General features: G+C 45.5%; 1 long non-coding RNA gene across 4 annotated transcripts; it reads right to left on the bottom strand.

The window, feature by feature from the left end:
* Positions 1–245: 245 nt before the first annotated feature.
* LOC120095952 (uncharacterized) lies at positions 246–9,369 on the bottom strand. 4 transcript variants are annotated; one of them, XR_015634959.1, is made up of 4 exons: positions 9,244–9,328; positions 7,143–7,241; positions 2,999–3,238; positions 246–495 (listed from the first exon to the last, which is right to left on the bottom strand). It is a non-coding gene; the product is annotated as an uncharacterized LOC120095952 (long non-coding RNA). The 4 variants fall into 4 exon arrangements; XR_015634956.1 differs by lacking the exon at positions 246–495 and having other exon boundaries at positions 2,290–3,238; positions 7,071–7,241; positions 9,244–9,369; XR_015634957.1 differs by lacking the exon at positions 246–495 and having other exon boundaries at positions 2,290–3,238; positions 9,244–9,359.
* Positions 9,370–19,121: the final 9,752 nt, after the last annotated feature.

Here is a 19,121-nt window from a genome sequence, read left to right as displayed (position 1 = left end):
CTCGTAGATGGAAGGCGTTTGACTCTGAAACTGCGCGCCACACTGTGAACAGACCCCATTACCATCCATTCCTATCGAGTCAATAGATGCAGGAAGACTGTGCGGATTCCCACCCCGGGCTCAAGAGGATGGCCGGTTAATGGAAGGCTATGATCATCAAGCTTTAAAAATATCCTGCCGCTAATGAAAACCCATTTGCCTTACAAGTAGGATTTGGCTAAAGTGGGTTGGGTCAGGAGAGCATCGCGAGTATCAAGCAGAAGCTTTATTGAGCTCCAGAGAAGTCGTTCAATTGCTTTCAGTGTGCTTCATATTTAAGAGATAAATCCTTATAGTGCAACTTGAAGATGGGTGAAAATTCCATTCAGCCAGGGACCAGCTACCTTACAGAGAGACGTTTCCTTCGTGGATCCTTTCCTGCACCCCTAAGCTGAGCTAGTCTTTTAGCCTGGATCAGTAGTGTAAGGCTTTGGGCAGGACTTTCGGACAAAATAACTAAATGAAACACAAGGATACATAGGTAAGTATGCGGAACTGTTGGTGGGTTGAGTGTCTGTGCTACACAATTTGTCTGTTGAAGTTATCAGTCTCCCCTGCCCTCACCTCCCAACCCCAGTGTGAAGATGGGGACGACATAAGGAGAAACTCAGCCATTAAGATCAATTGCTGTTCTTATGGAGGACCGGTGTTTGGTTCCCAGCATCTCTATGGCTGCTCACAACCATCTGTAACTCCCGTTTCAGAGGATCTAGCACCCTCTTCTGGCCTCTGTGGGTACCAGGAGTGCACATACATTCTTGGAGGCAAAACATTCATAAACACCCCAGGCCCCCAGGCACATAATAAAGGCAATAGATTCACAAAGTAATGGAAAGGGACTTTTCAGAAGAGGTCAGGTGTAGGCCAGGTCTTGGAGAGTGGGTGAGATTGGTATAGGCAGAGGAGTAGGTACACATAGATGTGGGAAAAAGCTACTCTTAGGGATGCAGACTAAGGACAAGCACTTCTCCATCTCATCCACCCTTCCCTTGTGTGCACAAGGAAAGTGTTCAATTAACTCCCCACCAGGATAGAGAAGAGGCAAGGAATAATCGACCCAACTACAAGGCACTGAGCTCAGTGAGGTACATCGAAGAAAGGTTAGGTAGACATGGCATAGCTCAGAAGTACCCAGGGTGGAAGTCTTTGAATGAGACCCCACTTTCAACAGAGAAGAAAGCAAGAGTGCAAAGTTCCTTTGGCAGTTGGTGAGAGAGGACCACATACAACCAGTTTTAAGAAAAGGTTCGTGGGGCGGGGGAGGTTGGGGATTTAGCTCAGTGGTAGAGCACTTGCCTAGCAAGCACAAGGCCCTGGGTTTGGTCCCCAGCTCCGGAAAAAAGAAAAAAAGAAAAAAAAGAAAACATTCGACCTGGCATCAAGTTGTGATTTTTTTTTTTTTTACCCTCTTCAGTGTTTGTCAAAGTCAACACTTAAAAATTGAGAGAATCTTCTTCAAACATAGACATCAACCTTAAGACCAGAAAGTGAGCAGTCTTATTTCAAAATACCTCTGTGGTAACTACTGGCTGATCCGAGGGTGTTCTCAGATAGACAGGGAAAGACTATGAATCATAACGGGCCATCGTGGTTCATGTCCTAACACAGTTACCTCTAATCTTCCTGCTATCAGCCCACCCACAGTGACCATTGGGATGTTGGACCCTAGACCTATTTCTCTAATAAACTCACAGGCTTAAAACACAGACCCACGTTTAAAGGAGGATCTGTGACCCACTTGCAGAAGGTTGAAGAAAGCCCCAGGGCTTTGATTGTCATGGGTGTGGCTGATACCTCCCCTGATAAGGACTTTGATCCAACTTTTATATTATTCTTCACCAAGATCACCTTCCTGGACGCCTTTATTATTCAAATGTGTCAGAAAGCTCTTTTCCATAAACAATCTCATAATTCAGATTATCCCACTTAGAGAGAAGAGACACACCTCCTAGTTGCATTAATGAGAAACTCAGGACTCACAGGAAAATTTGTCTTATGAAGGCAAAACTGAGACAAGTAAAAGTTTAAATATTTAAGGAAATAGCATTCTTTTAGATGCCCTTCAGAGTGGTCAGGGTTATAAGTTTACAGGGGATGGTTAGGTTAGGTTTTGTGAGAGTAACCTTTTTTACTTCTTTAGGGTCATTGTCTTGAAGATGAATATCCCACACCAGAGTCTTGGAAAGAGAAACACTCTACGGATCCATCCAGGGCCAATGGTATGAGTTGATGAAGTTGCTTCTAAATGTAAGCAGCTACTTTTAATTTCATCTGCATTGTGCTGGGCTGCACACTGAGAACACTAAGCCAGGCATGCTGGGGCACACCTTCAATCTCAGCACTCAGGAGGCAGAGCTGGTAGATCTCTGAGTGTGAGGCCAGCTCAGTTAGTGAGTTCTAGGTCAGCTGGGGCTATATAGTGGGACAGTGTCTGAAAGATGGATTAGTATTTGGCTTAATTGCAATAAGGAAAGTGTTCTTGGAAAATTCAGGAAATGCGAAGCAGTCACCAAGGCCTGGGGGACGAGAAGATGACATCAGACAGTACAGTGTCTACACTGACATCCTTCTGGGGCAACTTGAGCCAAAAACAAGGTATCTATAAGGGTCCCTCTACTTCCTCAGTCACCCAGTGCCAGCTCTAGTGTTAATGACACCCCTGAACGTGGCCAGGTCAGCAGTGAGCCTAAAAGAACCTTGGATGAAGGTTCACCACAAGGCTGACAGGGTTGACAATGACTGTGACTGGACAGACAATGTCTGTGACTGCAACGTCTAGAATTAAAACGATGACAGTGGGTCCATTGGTACCAAGGCCCATTGTCCCACTGGGTGGTTGTAAAATCATGAGTCTACCCTCTGCCCACACTGTCCAATGCTGGTCTCAGTCTCTTCACTGTCTGGTATGTCAGGCAGGACCTATCCCCATTTTTTTTCCAGACTCAATATCTTTACATACAGTTGTCACAGACATAGACTCCATGGAGGTGGGTCTCATCTCCTGGTCATGCTTCTGATTCGGTGTGTGGTCCAGCGCTCTGAATAAAACCATCCTCCAAAATGTCCTCCAATGTCCTCCAGAAACCCTTGCTGCCTATATGAGGTTGTAGCTTCCTTTGCTTCCTTTCCTTCCACAGGATTCTGACTGGGTTGCTGGATCAGTCTCGGGACAGATGCTTCCAGACTCTTGCCCAGTTTCCTGTTGTTTGGGACAGGAAGGGAATAAGCCCGAAGTAAACACATGTGGCCAGACCATTGGCATTTGGCTCCACTCAACACTTCAGTCTTAGCCCTGGTGGCACCCGTGTTCTTACTCCCTGCTCCTCTTTACACGTGGTCTCTGGGTCCTCATGGTTCCAGCTGCACTGGTCTCTTCACTATCAGACCTCCTCCTCCTCTTCCTCCTCCTCCTCCTCCCCCTCCTCCTCCTCCTCCTCCTCCTCTTCCTCTTCCTTCTCCTCCTCCTCCTCCTCCTTCTCCACTGGTTCAATTTTCTTGAACTTGCTGTCACAGCAGGTCTCTGGCTACTGCTCTTCACATTCCCCCAGGACCTTCCTCAGATGTACACTGGAGTTGAAGCTCTGTTCAGCCTCACCCCTGTGCCGAGAGCAACTAGGATCTCTATAAGAGGTGACTGGGTCAACTTGTCACCACCTGCCTATAAGAGTCCAGTTTCAGACCCTCCCAATACATTCTGCTATGTACACCTGTAGGTTTACAATGTGCACATCTGGATAGGTGTACCTGTGTGCATTTGTAAAAATGCTCGCCTGTACCTACACACCTGCAGACTTGTTCAATACTCGCCTGGACACACACACACACACACACACACACACACACACACACACACCTGCAGATTTGTTCAGTACTCACCTGGATACACACACACACACACACACACACACACACACACACACACTTGCCCTCGACAAACACACACACACAAATACTGACCTGCAGACTTGTTCTATACTCACCCGGGCACATACATACACCTGCAGACTTCTGTGCATTACTCACCTGGACACAATGCTCACCTGGACACACATACACACACACACACACACACACACACACACACACACACACACACACACACTTGCAGACTTCTATATGATGCTCACTTGAACCTTTATACCCGAAGACTTCTGCTTAATGCTTACTTGGACATACACACAGCTTCAGATGTCTGTGCAATGCTTGACTGGACCTGCCCACCTGCAGACTTCTGTGCAATGCTCATCTGGACACACACAGCTACAGACTTCTATGTAAGGCTCGACGGGACCTGCATTCCTCTGGATGTTTACAGTAGGCTTAGCCTGTCTGTGTGCCTTCTCTCTAGCCTTGGCTCTGCCTGGAGATGCTTTCCTTCCTTCTTTTTCTCCTTGGTGTTCCTAGTACACACTACAGACCTTCCCCAAAGGCATCAATTGCTCTTGCCTCTCTCTTAATGTCTCCCCGTGCACAGAGCTCCCCAGGAGAGCAGGCTTTGCGTTGTGTTACTTCCCCAGGACCCTGCAGTGATCCCTCTGTACTAACTGGCTCTTTCTGGCTGAGGCAAATAACACCCAGGGCGGATACAAGAGCAGCTTCGACTAACATAGACAAAGAGGTCCCAGAGTGCAAAGCCCCGTGCTGACTAAGCGTGGAAGAACGATCCCACTGGACTAAATTAGCAACGTGAAAAAGAGTGTTGATGGGAAACTAAAGAGGCTCAGAGAAAAGTGCTGAGAGGAATGGATGGCGGGAGACCCGTTTCCTCAGCCAACCCTGCCTGCCTGTTCTCCTCACTCAGTCTCCACACTGCTTTGTCATCAGAATGAGGGGATTACAAGCCCCCACTGACCTCGGAAGAGCTTGCTCTTCAGAAGGGGAGGCTGCAGAAGGCAGAGGTGTCAACTTGGGGCCCCACAGCCAAAACTTGCTGCAAATTGGAGGAGTAGCCCTGGCCCCAGATGCAGGAGGTTTGAATGTCCCCAAGATGAAAGAAAGGCAGATAAAGAGTGGGTGGTAACTGCAGACAAGAGTCTCCATCTGATCTGAAAGAGAATGGTCGATTTCAACTTAAATAAAAGGGGTGCAGTGAACTCAAGAAGTTAGACTCCAGAGAGCCAAATAAAAATGGGGTACAGAGCTAAACAAAGAATTCACAACTGACGAATATTGAATGTCAGAGAAGCAACCAAAGAAATGTTCAACATCCTTAGTCATCAGGGAAATGCAAATCAAAACAACCCCGAGATTCCACCTTGCACCGGTCAGAATGGCTAAGATTAAAAACTCTGGTGACAGCAGATGCTGGCGAGGATGTGGAGAAAGAGGAACACTCCTCCATTGTTGGTGGGATTGCAAACTGATACAACTTCTCTGGAAATCAGTCTGGAGGTCTCCTCAGAAAATTAGACATTGCACTACCTGAGGGCCCAGCTATATCCTGGGCATATACCCAAAATGATGCTCCAACATACAACAAAGACACATGATCCACTATGTTCATAGTAGCCTTATTTATAATAGCCAGAAGCTGGAAAGAACCCAGATGCCCTTCAACAGAGGAATGGATACAGAAAATGTGGTACATCTACACAATGGAATATTACTCAGCTATCAAAAACAATGACTTCATGAAATTCATAGGCAAATGGATGGAACTAGAAATATCATCCTCAGTGAGGTTACTCAATCACAGAAAAACACACATGGTATGCACTCACTAATAAGTGGATATTAGCCCAAAAGCTCAAATTACCCAAGATGCAATCCACAGACCACAAGAAACACAAGAAGAATGACCAAAATGTGGATGCTTCACTCCTTTTTTAAATTTTTTTTATTTATTTATGCTATGTATGTGAGTACACTGTCACTGTCTTCAGACGCACCAGAAGAGGGCATCAGATCCCATTATAGATGGTTGTGAGCCACCATGTGGGTGCTGGGAATTGAACTCAGGACCTCTAGAAGAGCAGTGAGTGCTCTTAACCACTGAGCCATCTCTCCAGCCCTTCACTCCTTAAAAGGGGGAACAAAAATATCCACAGGAGGGGATAGGGAGGCAAAGTTTAGAGCAGAGACCAAAGGAACCACCATTCAGAGCCTGCCCCATGTGTAGCCCCCCCACACACACATACAGCTACCAAAACTAGGTAAGATGGATGAAGCTAAGAAGTGCATGCTGACAGGAAATGGATATAGATCTCTCCTGAGAGACACAGCCAGAACATGTCAAATACAGAGGCAAATGCTAGCAGCAAACCACTGAGCAGAGAATGGGACCCCATTGGAGGACTTAGAGAAAGGATTGAAAGAGCTGAAGGGGCTTGCAACCCCATAAGAACAACAATGCCAACCAACCAGAGTTTCCAGGGACTAAACCACTACCCAAAGACTGCACATGGACTGACCCATGGCTCCTACTGCATATGTAGCAAAGGATGGCCTTGTTAGGCACCAATGGAAGGAGAAGCCCTTGGTCCTGCCAAGGTTGGACACCCAATGTAGGGGACTGTGTGTGGTAAGGGAGGATGGATGGGGAGGGGAACAACATAATAGAAGGGGAGGGGGAGAGGTTAGGGGGGTTTATGGACAGGAAACTGGGAAAGGGAATAACATTTGAAATGTAAATAAGAAATACTCAATTACGAAAAAGAGGAAATAAAGGGGTGCTGTAGGGTGTCAGTTGAGGACAGGTGGCCATGCTGAGCTATTTCTTTTCTTTTTTCCTTTTTCTATTGTTGTTGTTGTTGTTATTATTATTATTATTATTGTTGTTGTTGTTGTTGTTGTTTTTGAGACAGAGTTTCTCTGTGTAGCCCTGGCTATCCTGGAACTCTCTCTGTAGACCAGGCTGGCCTCGAACCTCTAGAGTGCTTGGACTAAAGGTGTGCAGCACCAAACCCCAGCTGCTGAGTCATTTCTGACCCAAGGTAAGACTGCATTGCCTCAAAGTCAGACTATATTATCATTCTGAGGAGGGCCAGGCATATCCTAAACTGTTCCCAGAATCAAGGCATTGAAATGCTTGCCTGGCTCCTTGTATAGAATTCTCCAGAAAGGCAGCCCTTTGTAGACCCAGGGGAATCTCTCTACTATCTTGCCTGCTGTGGCACTGTCACTTTCTGCTTCAATCTGTTTGTGTTTTGGTGAATTGTCCCCTTCTGCCTGTCTTTTCCAGCCTGTCATCATGAATTTCTGGTCTGTCAAAAAAACAAAAAACAAACAAAAACATAGTCTGTTATAGAAACCATGAATAAAATCCATAGTTCCAAGGTGAGGTCACATGGGGCCCCTGAAGTTCCCGAGCTCCCACTGTGTGTCAGCCTCAGGGGACATGAAGGGAAACATACCACAGCCCTTGCCTCCAGGAGTGCACCATGAAAGCAAAACAGAACTTGACTTCTAGATGGGTGGCAGGGAAGGGGTGAGAGAGCCTGGGACCACTGAACAAGGAGATTCAAAAGCAAAAGCAAACAAAGTCTTTTAACCCATCTTCGCTTCAGGAAGGGTACAAGTCTCTTTTCACCAGAGCAAAGCCCTGTGTGCGAGGCAGGGGTAGGAGAATGCCAGTGTCAACTATTCTGACACCAGTTTCAGAGATGAGGCCCCTGACACACAGTGTCTCTGTAGTCTATGTCCCTACCTCCTTGGCCCCTCATGGAGATAGACATGTGTGCAATGCCCCCTGGGAATAGTTTTAAGGAAAGCAGAAAAGTACTGAGCTAGGAGTACACAGCTGAAGGTCAATAAATGCAGGTTTAAGTGGAAGGATCTGGGGATTCATCCTGGCCACCTTCATAAGACAGAAAGCTTATTTAAAGAATAGAGGTACACTTGGCTCCTTTCAACCTTGCACAGGTCAAATACACAAGTGTGGATAGATAGGTAGATAGATAGATAGATAGATAGATAGATAGATAGATAGATAGGGTAGAAAGAGATAGGATAGATGATGATAGATAGGTGGGTAGATAGATTGGTAGACAGACAGACAGATAGGGTAGAAAGAGATAGGATAGATGATGATAGATAGGTGGGTAGATAGATTGGTAGATAAATAGATAGATAGATAGATAGATGAGGTAGAAAGAGATAGGATAGATGATGGATAGATAGGTGGGTAGATAGATTGGTAGATAGATAGATAGATAGATAGATAGATAGATAGATAGATAGGTAGATAGATAGATAGATAGATAGATAGATAGATAGATAGATAGATAGAAGAGGTAGAAAGAGATAGGATAGATGATGGATAGATAGGTGGATAGATAGATTGGTAGATAGATAGATAGATAGATAGATAGATAGATAGATAGATAGATAGATGTAGAAAGAGATAGGATAGATGATGGATAGATAGGTGGGTAGATAGATTGGTAGATAGATAGATAGATAGATAGATAGATAGATAGATAGATAGATAGATAGATAGAAGAGGTAGGAAGAGATAGGATAGAAGATTGATGGATAGGTAGGTAGATAGAAAGATAGACAGACAGATAGATAACATGAAATTGGTGTTGAGGGATAGGGGAAGAACTGGAGAGAAGAGTGGAATGGATTTAATCAAATGTGCTTCATAAATGTATAAAACTTTCAAACAGAAGTAAATATCACTCAGTTTTATAACCCAACTGTCCCAAACATCCAGATCCACCTTTTCTGAACAACCAGCCTCACTGTATGGTCAGGGCTTATTAGATTGGTTTACAGGACAAAGGTTGGAGAGTCCAACAGTGCCCTTTGTACACTGGAGAGGCATAGAACCCAGGAGTTGCTCAGTACTCAAGGCAAGCCCTGCAATGCCAACGTGATTCTGAAGGCCTAGAGCATCCCTGGAGGGCTGAAGTCTGAAGAAGCTGGAGTGGCAGCAACAGTTGTTCAGGAAGAGTGTGCCCTGGCATCTCTCAACTTTTCCACCTTTAGTACAACGCATCGTGCGTGATGTGCACATGTGTGTGCTTGTAGAGTGTATATATTTTGCACACTCACCTGAAGTTGTAAGATATAATCTATAGAGAAAACCTATACATTCAACCAATTTTCCTCAAGTGCCTCACCCTGCATAATCAGAGCAAAACCTCCTGACTAGGGTGGACATCCAGGACAGAGCAACGACATTGTCTCCATGTTGCAACTTTACTTTTACTTTTTTGTGTGCCCTTTGTAGTTCTCACGGGTGTAGGTTTGTATACTGACCATAGCAGGGGGCTTCTGTCCGTGGTCCTGACAGCCTCCTTGCTGACTTCTTACATCCTGTGGGCAGCTCTACCCCTACAACCAGTCACTGCCCAGTCCTTGAACTCTTCAATTTTGTCATTTAGGGGATCCCACAGGAAGAGATTCCATAGCATAAAGGCCGTTGGAGTTGAATTGTGAAGTCATAATGGCTTCCAAGGCTCTATTTAGAGTCTTGCAATAATAACTGGTTACCTTTTGATGCTGTATGGTGCTCTACGATATCAAAGATAGGTGGTGTTCATAGCCCTTGACTTCTGTGAATGAAACTGCGATTGTATGCTGTTTGTGTGCACAGGGAATGGGGGGAAAATAGGAAAAACATGACTGCTCCTAGCTATGGTGGGGGCGATGGCTTTTTGTGGAAATGGGGGAGAGCAAAAACTGAGACAGAGACATCTGGGAGAGTCCAGAGTGAACTTTGCCCTGAGCCATATGAGGAGAGGTGGGAAGCCAGAACAAGAGGCCAGGAAGCAAAAAGGTCCATAATACCAGACATAGGAAAATGGATTATATAGGAAAGGGTGTCTTGGGAAAGGGTGGTGGGGTTGTGGGGGTGCCAGCCGGAGGATCCTGTAACAGGTAGCAACTGGCTGAGGGACGCAGGCAGAACTGGGCAGCTGATGTCTGCTTTGATGTGTTAAACAGGCACACCAGCCATCTGTCCTGGGTTGGAGATGAAAACACACAGAGAATTTAATTTTCCTGGGATAAATAATCAATAGTAAACTCTTAGGGCATTGGGGTGTACGATAGGTACCCTGTATTGATTCTTAATTTTTTTTGTTTTATATTATTGTATCATGTTTGTGTGGTGTGTGCATATGTATGTGTGCATGCGAATGCAGCTCTAAATAAAGGCTCGAAGAAACGGTCAGAGGCCCTGGGTCTGGAGTTACAGGTGGTTGTGAGCTATCTGATGTCACACAGAGAACTGAACTCTGCCCTCTGCAAGAGCAGCGTGGGCCCTTAGCCCCCAAGTCGTTTCTCCAACATCCCTTCCCCTACTTGGTTTTTAAATCACACCAAATGAAAGAATGAACATCAATTCCCAATTCAAAGCATGGGCGAGCACGAAGTCTCGTTTGAGTAACTGGGATTATATTATACGGCGACAGATTAGAGACTTGTGCATACAATATGTATGAGTCATTACCCAAGCTCGTCTTTAAGAAAAACGAGGAAAGGGTATTTTTAGCAAAGAAAAGATTTTTTTCCCCTCCAAATTGGAAAACAGCACAAGAAGAGGGAACATTTCTCATGTGAGGAGGAGACAACTTCGGCGCATTTCCAGGTGGGGAGGGGTGCGAGGGGAGGGGCGAGCACATCCTGAACCCTGCTCTCGCCAATTCAGCTCAATTTCGCAGTGTGTGATCGCCCTTCTATTCTATTGTCACCGAGGCACCAGAGAAAAACAAATGAAACAAAGGAAGCCGTTATCAACAGATAATAGACATTTCTCTTGCAGCTTCAGGGGTGCGTCGCGCGGCCGTGGCAGCTGTTCGCCATGATAGATGTAACCAGGTTTGTGATAAATACACTTTAATTGAACATCCTTAACTGTAATTTATTGCCATTTAAATTTAAAATAAATCCACTCTCCGTCCTAAAAGAGAACTATTACCCAAATACCGAGTGGAAAAGTACGCAGAGAGGAGGACATTATCTATCTCCCTAAAGCCCCCTTAAAGGAGAGCATCGTCAGCCCTTCCCAGTGAACACACATAGCTGCTATTTAAAAGTGTTTCAGAGACTTAACATTTAATCACAGAAGAGACCAGATCAGCACACTGCTCTCCCGTTCCCTATTGCCCTCGGAAGTTCTACAGCTTAGCTTACAGAGGAAGAGACTGCACTGTAGGTCCTTTGTTGGACCAAGTAATGTCTCCAAAATGCTGTCTGATTATCAGAGACCTGAAAATGATACAGGCTGTCTCCGGCTGCCCACCCTGGGGCTGCTCACCCCGGGCCTTCAAACCGTGGCAGGTAACAAAGCTCCGGGCTGCAGAATGATATACTCTCAGGCTGACAGCACTGTAAGATTTTAGATACTGAATAGCAGATAAGGGACCCTCACCTTCCATGAAGATCTGAGGGGTCCTGAGTGAGGGGGAATAGAGCGCTCCACCCACCACTTACTCCCCTCGCACCTCAGGGCTCACAAATCTGTTTGCTGCTCTCTTGCTTTCCCAAATCAGGCCACAGCTCTCTGTAATCTCTCTCCCTGGGCAACTGCCTCAGAGTTCTCTTCCTCCCCTTCTCAGCTCCCCACACCCTTGAAGTACAGTTTTCTGGTTTGTTTGAAATTATCTCTTTTATCTTTTGGAACTACAATTACATTATTTCTCCTGCCCTCTGCCCTCTAGCACGGAGGCTCCATCAGCATGGTGTGCAGCACAGCCTGCCCAGCCCACTGAAATCCTGGAAGAGCAAGACAGTTTCTTTGTCCTACATGAGCAGAGGATTTATCTCTTTCCCCTTAGGGTGGTCCATGCAGGGAACCTTGGAGTCAGCTCAAAACACCCCAAGACCAAATTCTGAGCACAAAGGAGATTTATTCGCTCCTGAGGGTCACAGGGCAGGGATAAGGGACAAAGACAGGAGATAGAGGAAGGGGGAGGAGGGGAAGTGAACAAGGGAGAGGGAGGAGAGGTACTTGTTGGGGAGGTTGGGTAAGGAGAGGGTGGATTCTAAGGACTGCCTCTGGGTAGAGAGGAGACAGACGTGGCTCATAGGCAAAATGTAGTTTGCAAAGGTACAAGAGAAAACCGAGTTGGAATGAGGTAATTAATTTTAACTGGGCATGTTAACTAGGTGAGTCAAAGGGGGCTTTTGATTCTTTTGTTTACTGGTCTTCAATACTTTGAAAACTGGACCTTGGCAGCCAGCCTCCGTAGGAGGAAGTGCCAAATAAAGGAATAGACCTTGGGGGACTAGCTTTAGGAATATAATCTAGCGGTTTTTAGCTAGGTAAATGGAATGGGGAGAAGGACAGGGCCAGGCAGAGCCATATAGTCCAGTGGGCTAATATCCCGTCAGTCCATCAGACTGTGTACATACTAGAATCTCTTCTAAAATTCTACATCAGACACTCATCATGGCTGGCTTTAACCGTAAGCCTATATAACTCTCAGACACTCATCATGGCTGGCCTTAGCCACAAGCCTATATATCCCCCTAATTTCACCCCAGATTTCCTTTCTATAACCCTGCCTTCTCCTGTAATTTATTGCAAGACTTAGCTAGGCTGCAGAGTCTGAGAGCCATAGTCAGGTATACGACACACATAGTCATAAACCCCACACAAGACCACATTTAGCAATGCATGACCCTAACCTCAAGTTCAGGGGTCCCCCAAACCACCTTGAAAATGATTTTTCTGGAGAACCCAAAGCTCACTGGAATTCTGTGATTCATCCTTAAAGTTGACAATCAGGTAACGACACCGATTAAAACAGAATAAAAGGCGAAATGAGTAGGTGGGAAACTAGAAGGTCCCCACTGGCTTCCGTGGGTGGAGGACATGAACCCTTTCCACATCAATACTTAACCTAATACACAGAAGACATCCAAGTGGGAAATCTCTCCTGAGCCTCAGTGGTTATAACTCTGACCAGAGTCATGATTGGCAGAATTCGGTCTCTATGGTAGCTGTTGCCCCGTGAACTGAAGCATCGCCCTTCATCTCAGTGCTAGGCTTTCTGCAGGGTGAGTCTCCACCCTAAGACCATCAGGTAGGGTTGCCAATGCTACCCTAAGGTACAACATGGTTACCTGTTGCCCTAAGCCAAGATATTCCCTTTAAGCAGACCACAGTTACCTCCCAGAAACTAGGGACAGTGGACAGACATTTTAGGGAAGAAAAATGGCTAGATTTATACAGTATTATTAATGTTTATGTTCTAATTTTTATCTTATGTGCATTGATGTATATACATGACCTGCAGTCAGTGCCCTCAGAGAGAGCATTTGATGTCTAGAAATGGAGTTATAGATGGTTTTGAGTAGCCATGCTGGGAATTGAACCCTGATCTTCTGCAAGAGAAACCAGTGCTCTTAAGCACTAAGCCATCCCTCCTGCCTCAATAGTTACATTTTTTTTAACCATATACTATCATTGTTTGTACTATGATTGGATTGGTCCGTGTCTAAGGTCTGCCAAATAAAGTCAATAGTTACCTGAAAGGTATTTTTGTCGTGATCAGCATTTCTAAATCCTATTTGCAGGTGTCATTCGAAGGCATTATTGTGTAGCTGTGTCCTCAGGGCTAGAATGTTCCCTCCTGGAGAGGAAGGGGCTCATAAAACTCGGGAGGCCTCTCCCTGAGGCTAGATTACCAGCAAAAATCTACTAGGGAAATGAGATTCTGGTAAAACTGCCTGTAAACTGTACAGGGAGCCCCTCAGCTTTCTTGATTGTCACTTACTCTCAGGTGAGCTTTTTGGCGACACGGCTGCCTTTGAGGTAACTCTGCTCTTTTACGTAACAACCAGTGAACACACTGCTTTGTCAAGCATTCATTTCTTCCACCTGTCATCTGCACTGGGTCACGAAAAGAGACGTTGGTTTGTGTAACCTCAGGAAAAGTCACACAGTGTGGCTGCATTTTTTTTTTTTTTTTTATAAACCTCGTTCTGCTTTCTAAGAATTTCAAACATGGTGAACAGAAGGGCCAGCAGAGAGACATTCTCTGGGTCTGGATCTGGTGGGAACAGAACCACAGCGTGACTGACATTCACTTTGTTTATGGTTCTCCTTGCAGGGGGAACAGTCATACCCAAAAGGGTTTCTGGGAAGCTAATCCAAACAGTGCATGTGACTTTGTCCAAGGATCTGTGTGTACTCACAAGACATTGTGCCTTCAGTTAAAACAATCAGCTTGCCTGTATGGCCAAGGGAGGCGTTGAGACTGTGGACCACTAGAACGGGAGAAGACGGAAGAGGGAATATAAAAACCTTATTTTGAGTTTTATATGACTTTTTCACCCCCAGCAATAAAGACTATGTCTCTATTTCTTTGTGGCTTTTGCCCACAGCAGGAATTTTGTTTTTCTGAAATGTACCCCTATCCTCTTGCGACTAGAGAATGGTGGGGGTTGGGGCAGCCACTCTTTCTTTTTTCTTTTTTTCTTTTTTCTTTTTTCTTTTTTCTTTTTTCTTTTTTCGGAGCTGGGGACCGAACCCAGGGCCTTGCGCTTCCTAGGCAAGCGCTCTACCACTGAGCTAAATCCCCAGCCCGGGGCAGCCACTCTTACCTTAGCCAGTGAACCCTTCAGGCATTTCCACGCTTGGGGATGGAGACAGAGACCCAACCCCTATTATAGACGGGCATACAGACACCTTTAGGCCAGTGAAACAAGAACAGGAAGACAAGAACTAGGTGGGTCACAGCCTTGAGCTAAATGAAAACCCAAGCCTTGTAGTGTCTATTGTCTCCTTTGCTCTGTGTAGTGCGAGGCGCGGGGAAGTAAAGATGGCACTGACAGCCAGCCCCATTCGAATGTGAATAACTTACCGCGCATGCGCAGGCTTATCCCCTCGTCAGGGCAGCTGTATGATAATGAGGTGATCTGGCGCCCTCCTGTGGTGAACAACAGTACTGCGCATGCGCGGGGTTTTGCACCTGATGTCAGTCTGGCTGGGGCGGTACTATGCTAATAGGGTTCATGCCTCGCCAACCTCTGGAGGACAAGTAGCTGGGATAACAGTGGGGTGACTCATGCCCCACCAATCCCTGAAAGAATATTAGCATACTGTTGTGTATATAAGGCGAGTGCTTTTGCTGCTTGAGTCCCCGTGTCAACAATGAAGGTGTCCTGCAGTAAAGGCTGTTGAGAAGAATCCAACCGTGTTGCGTCTTCCTTGCCGGCCGAGGTGGGCGTGACAGCTCTGGGGTCCCTTATCTACCTAAGAAGACTGTAATGTTGGCCAATAAACATTTTTACTTGGCTGTTTTTCTTTTACTTTTTTTAACTGACAGAAAAAGAAAAGAAACAGAAGCAAAGCAACCCATCTGCTAGCTGCATCAAAATTAAAGAGAAAACGCTGCACTGTGTTTGAAACCGAGTTCCTTTCAAGTCTTGAGTCTGGAATTTTGCTGAGGGAAGAAACCAATAAGAACAACCCATTTAAGAGTCCATGTACAGAGGGGAGCATTTCTCTTTGTGGATCTGGTTTCATGCCTTGCCCCTGGGTTCAGCTATGCTGCTACAAATGGCAGAATTTCCTTTCCTGTTAAGATGGGATAGTATTGTGTTGTGTAGGTGGATTGTATTGTCTGTCTCTATTCATCAGTAAGGTGGAGTCTGTAACTTCACTACCACAAACTCAGAAAGATAGAATGGTGGCCACCCGGGCCTGAGAAAGTGGCTCATGATCAACAGAAACAACGTTTGGAAGAAATGTTAGATATTGGAGGAGAATGACTAGCTTATTCTTAATTAAACTCAGCTATTTGTTGTTGTCATTCTACACTGTGTACATTAACGTCAGTTCTTAGTCCATTAATGTGTGTAATTATACTCTTCAACGGCTTTTAAAGACTTGGATTATAGGGATATATAGGGATAGAGAGCTTGCTGAGGGGTTAAGAGCACAGGCTGCTCTTAGAGAGGACCTGAGTTTAGTTCTCGGCTGAACTGGGAATCCACATGGTGGCTTACAATCACCCGTAACTCCATTTGCAGAGTTTAGATGGCCTCTTCAGGCTTCCTGGTATACTTCACATAACACACACACACACACACACACACACACACACACACACACGAATAAGTCATAAAATAAATCTTAGATTTTTTTTTAAATTTATTAATTCATTTCATGTGCACGAGCTGGCAGCTAACTCTAGCTTTTACAGAAGCAGTTTGGAAGCAGCTTATCACGTGACTCAACGCACACTGGGGCTCAGAGATTCCAATCCGTGAATCCAGCTGTCTGCCTGTGGATCCCAAGCTACGCCTGCGCCTTAAACAGCTCCCTCCTCCTGGCCCTGAGAAGGGTCCAGATCGCACTGATCTTATTCCACTACATCCTTGTGTGACGTCAGAGGTACGCAGACCCAAGTGCATGAGGACCCAATTGAGGTCCTCAGGAGCGGGAACGTTCCACAGGGGAGACCGATACATACATCTGCACAAATTAGCACTCATCTTGCTCTAAGCCTTACTGCTATCTGATTACGGCTCTTTATCAAACACTTTTCTCTCTTCACTTTCACAGTGACGTAGAACTTCACCTTGTTTCTCCCACAGGAAAGCCTTGTGTGCACATCTCACATCTCTTATGTTTCCTTATGTAGACATCCTTCTTCTTATTCATCTTAAGCTAGATTAATCCCTAAGATGTTTTCCGTTAGGCAGAGCTTTTGTGCTTTGAATGAGAAATTATCCCCACCCCCCTGGCATATTTGAATACTCGTTCCCCCAGTAAGTGGCATTTTTTGGAGAGGTTGTGGAACCCTTAGTGGAGTCAAGCCTTGCAGGAGGAAGTATGTCGCTGGGAGTGGTCTTTCAGAGTTTGTAGCATTGATCCACTTCCTGTTTACTCTCTTTCTCCTGCCTGTGGTTGAAGAGGTGAGTTCTTAGCTCCCTGCCTCTGCCATTCCTCCATACCATGATGGACTCATAGCCCTCTGGAACCATGATGGACTCATAGCTCTCTGGAACCATGATGAACTCATAGCTCTCTGGAACCATGATGGACTCATAGGCCTCTGGAACCATAATGAACTCATAACTCTCTGGAACCATGATGGACTCACAGCCCTCTGGAACTGTGATGGACTCATAGCTCTCTGGAACCATGATGGACACATAGTCCTCTGGAACCAGGATGGACTCATAGCCCTCTGGAACCAGGATGGACTCATAGCCCTCTGGAACCATGATGGACTCACAGCCCTCTGGAACCATGATGGACTCATAGCCCTCTGGAACCATGATGAACTCATAGCTCTCTGGAACCAGGATGGACTCATAGCCCTCTGGAACCGTGATGGACTCATAGCCCTCTGGAACCGTAAGCCAAGACAAATTCTTTCCCCGTAAGTTGCTTTTGGTCATTTTTTTTTGTCTTTACAACAACAGAAATCAAATGATACAGATGTGGAGGATAATACTGAGTCAGTCAACCCACACAAGCTACTTACTCTTCACCAGGTATCACTGTGATCACTGAGAGATGAGAGACCATGATTCCTATAGCAATTCGAGAGGGATGGTAGGTTGAGAGTGGGGCTCCCAATGTATCCTAGAAACAATTAGCGTGCTTTTCTTTAGAAACAGACCCTAGGTATGTTCTTATGTGAGAATATTGCCTAAGTATACCCTCAACCCAATAGGGAGGTTCACATGAAAGAAAAAGGTGGTGAAGAAAGGGCATCCCCAGGAAGGTGCAGGTAGGAACTGGAGTAATACAGCTGTAGAGCGTTTTGACAGCTGTCAGAATCAGGAAGGCAAAGAAAGGTCCTCCTTAGAGACTTCCGTGAAAGCATGACCCTGTCAACAGCCTGATTTCACACTTCTGGCCACTGGAACTTATGAGGGAATAAATTCTTTGCTTAAGCCACCACGTTTCTGACAGTTTGACTGACAGCCACCTGTTCTTGGATCTGGAACACCCTATAAAGGCTAGTGTTCCCAGTCCATGGTGCTCTTGGAAGCTGGTGCATCCTTGAGCATCTGTGGAGGTTTTTAGGTCACTGGGTGCATGCATGCCCTTGAAGGGGTTTCTGGGACCCTCATCTCTATCATTTTATTTGCTTCCCATCCACAGGGAGATAAGGAACTCTTTGCACCATGCTCTCTCCGTACAGTGTATTAGCTTGTCACAGTTTACAGGACTACCCATGGCCCGAAACTTCCAAGACTGAGGAACACAATAATTTTGTCTTCTAAAGTTCATTATTATAGTTTGTTTTGTTCATTCTTTTGTTTGTTTTTGTAATAATGTGGATGTAATTTACAATAACAGGACAATGTATAGTCCTAGACACTGTCACAAATGTCAGTAGGAGACAGGTAGATAGATGGATAGATGAGTGGATGGATGGATGAATAGATAGATAGATAGATAGATAGATAGATAGATAGATAGATAGATAGATAGATAGATATTGCACAGAGGCTGAGTGTATTGTCATGGACATATAACACACACACACACACACACACACACAGAATCCTATAAAGACAACAATACATAGACTGTTTCAAGATAATAGTCAACGAAGGCCAATTTTGTTTCTGTGAAGGGTCAATGGGTTGGAGAAGGTATTGGGGGAGACGAGAAAGGCCCTATCTATCTCACATGGCTGCATGTAGCTCTAGAAGTCACGGTATTCAAGACACCCTATCCCAAACCATCCCAATCCTTAGCATTTCAGAGGGCTAAGAACTCCTTTGAATGCTATCTCCAAATTCAGTCCCATTCCAGGCTGTTTGAGGAGAACACGAGTCAGACTAGACCATGTGGTACACATGATTCGAGCATCCTGACTACCAAACACTGGGTCTAACCTCAACAGCTGCAGTGGGCATCCATGCGGGGACAGGTTCATGGGCTTCCAACTCAACCTCTGAATAAGAGAGTCAGTTCCACAAACAGGCCCAGAGGGGAGAGAGAAAATGGAATCACTGCCTCACACCTCCAGAGGCAAAGCACAGCCTGGCTGTCCTCAGACTATTTTTTTCTGAATCTTATCACCTAGTCTTGCAGATGACTACTTTCCCCCGTGTCTTCAAATGTGCTCAATGTGTATGTATGTGAGCATGTATGCATGTATATGTGTATGCGTGCATGGTGTATGTATGTATAGGTGATATACACGTGAGATGCA

The sequence above is a fragment of the Rattus norvegicus genome, chromosome 12 (genome assembly GCF_021556685.1).
Source record: "Rattus norvegicus strain SHRSP/BbbUtx chromosome 12, alternate assembly SHRSP_T2T, whole genome shotgun sequence".
Classification (NCBI taxonomy): domain Eukaryota; kingdom Metazoa; phylum Chordata; class Mammalia; order Rodentia; family Muridae; genus Rattus; species Rattus norvegicus.
This window is presented reverse-complemented; position numbering and strand designations above follow the sequence as displayed.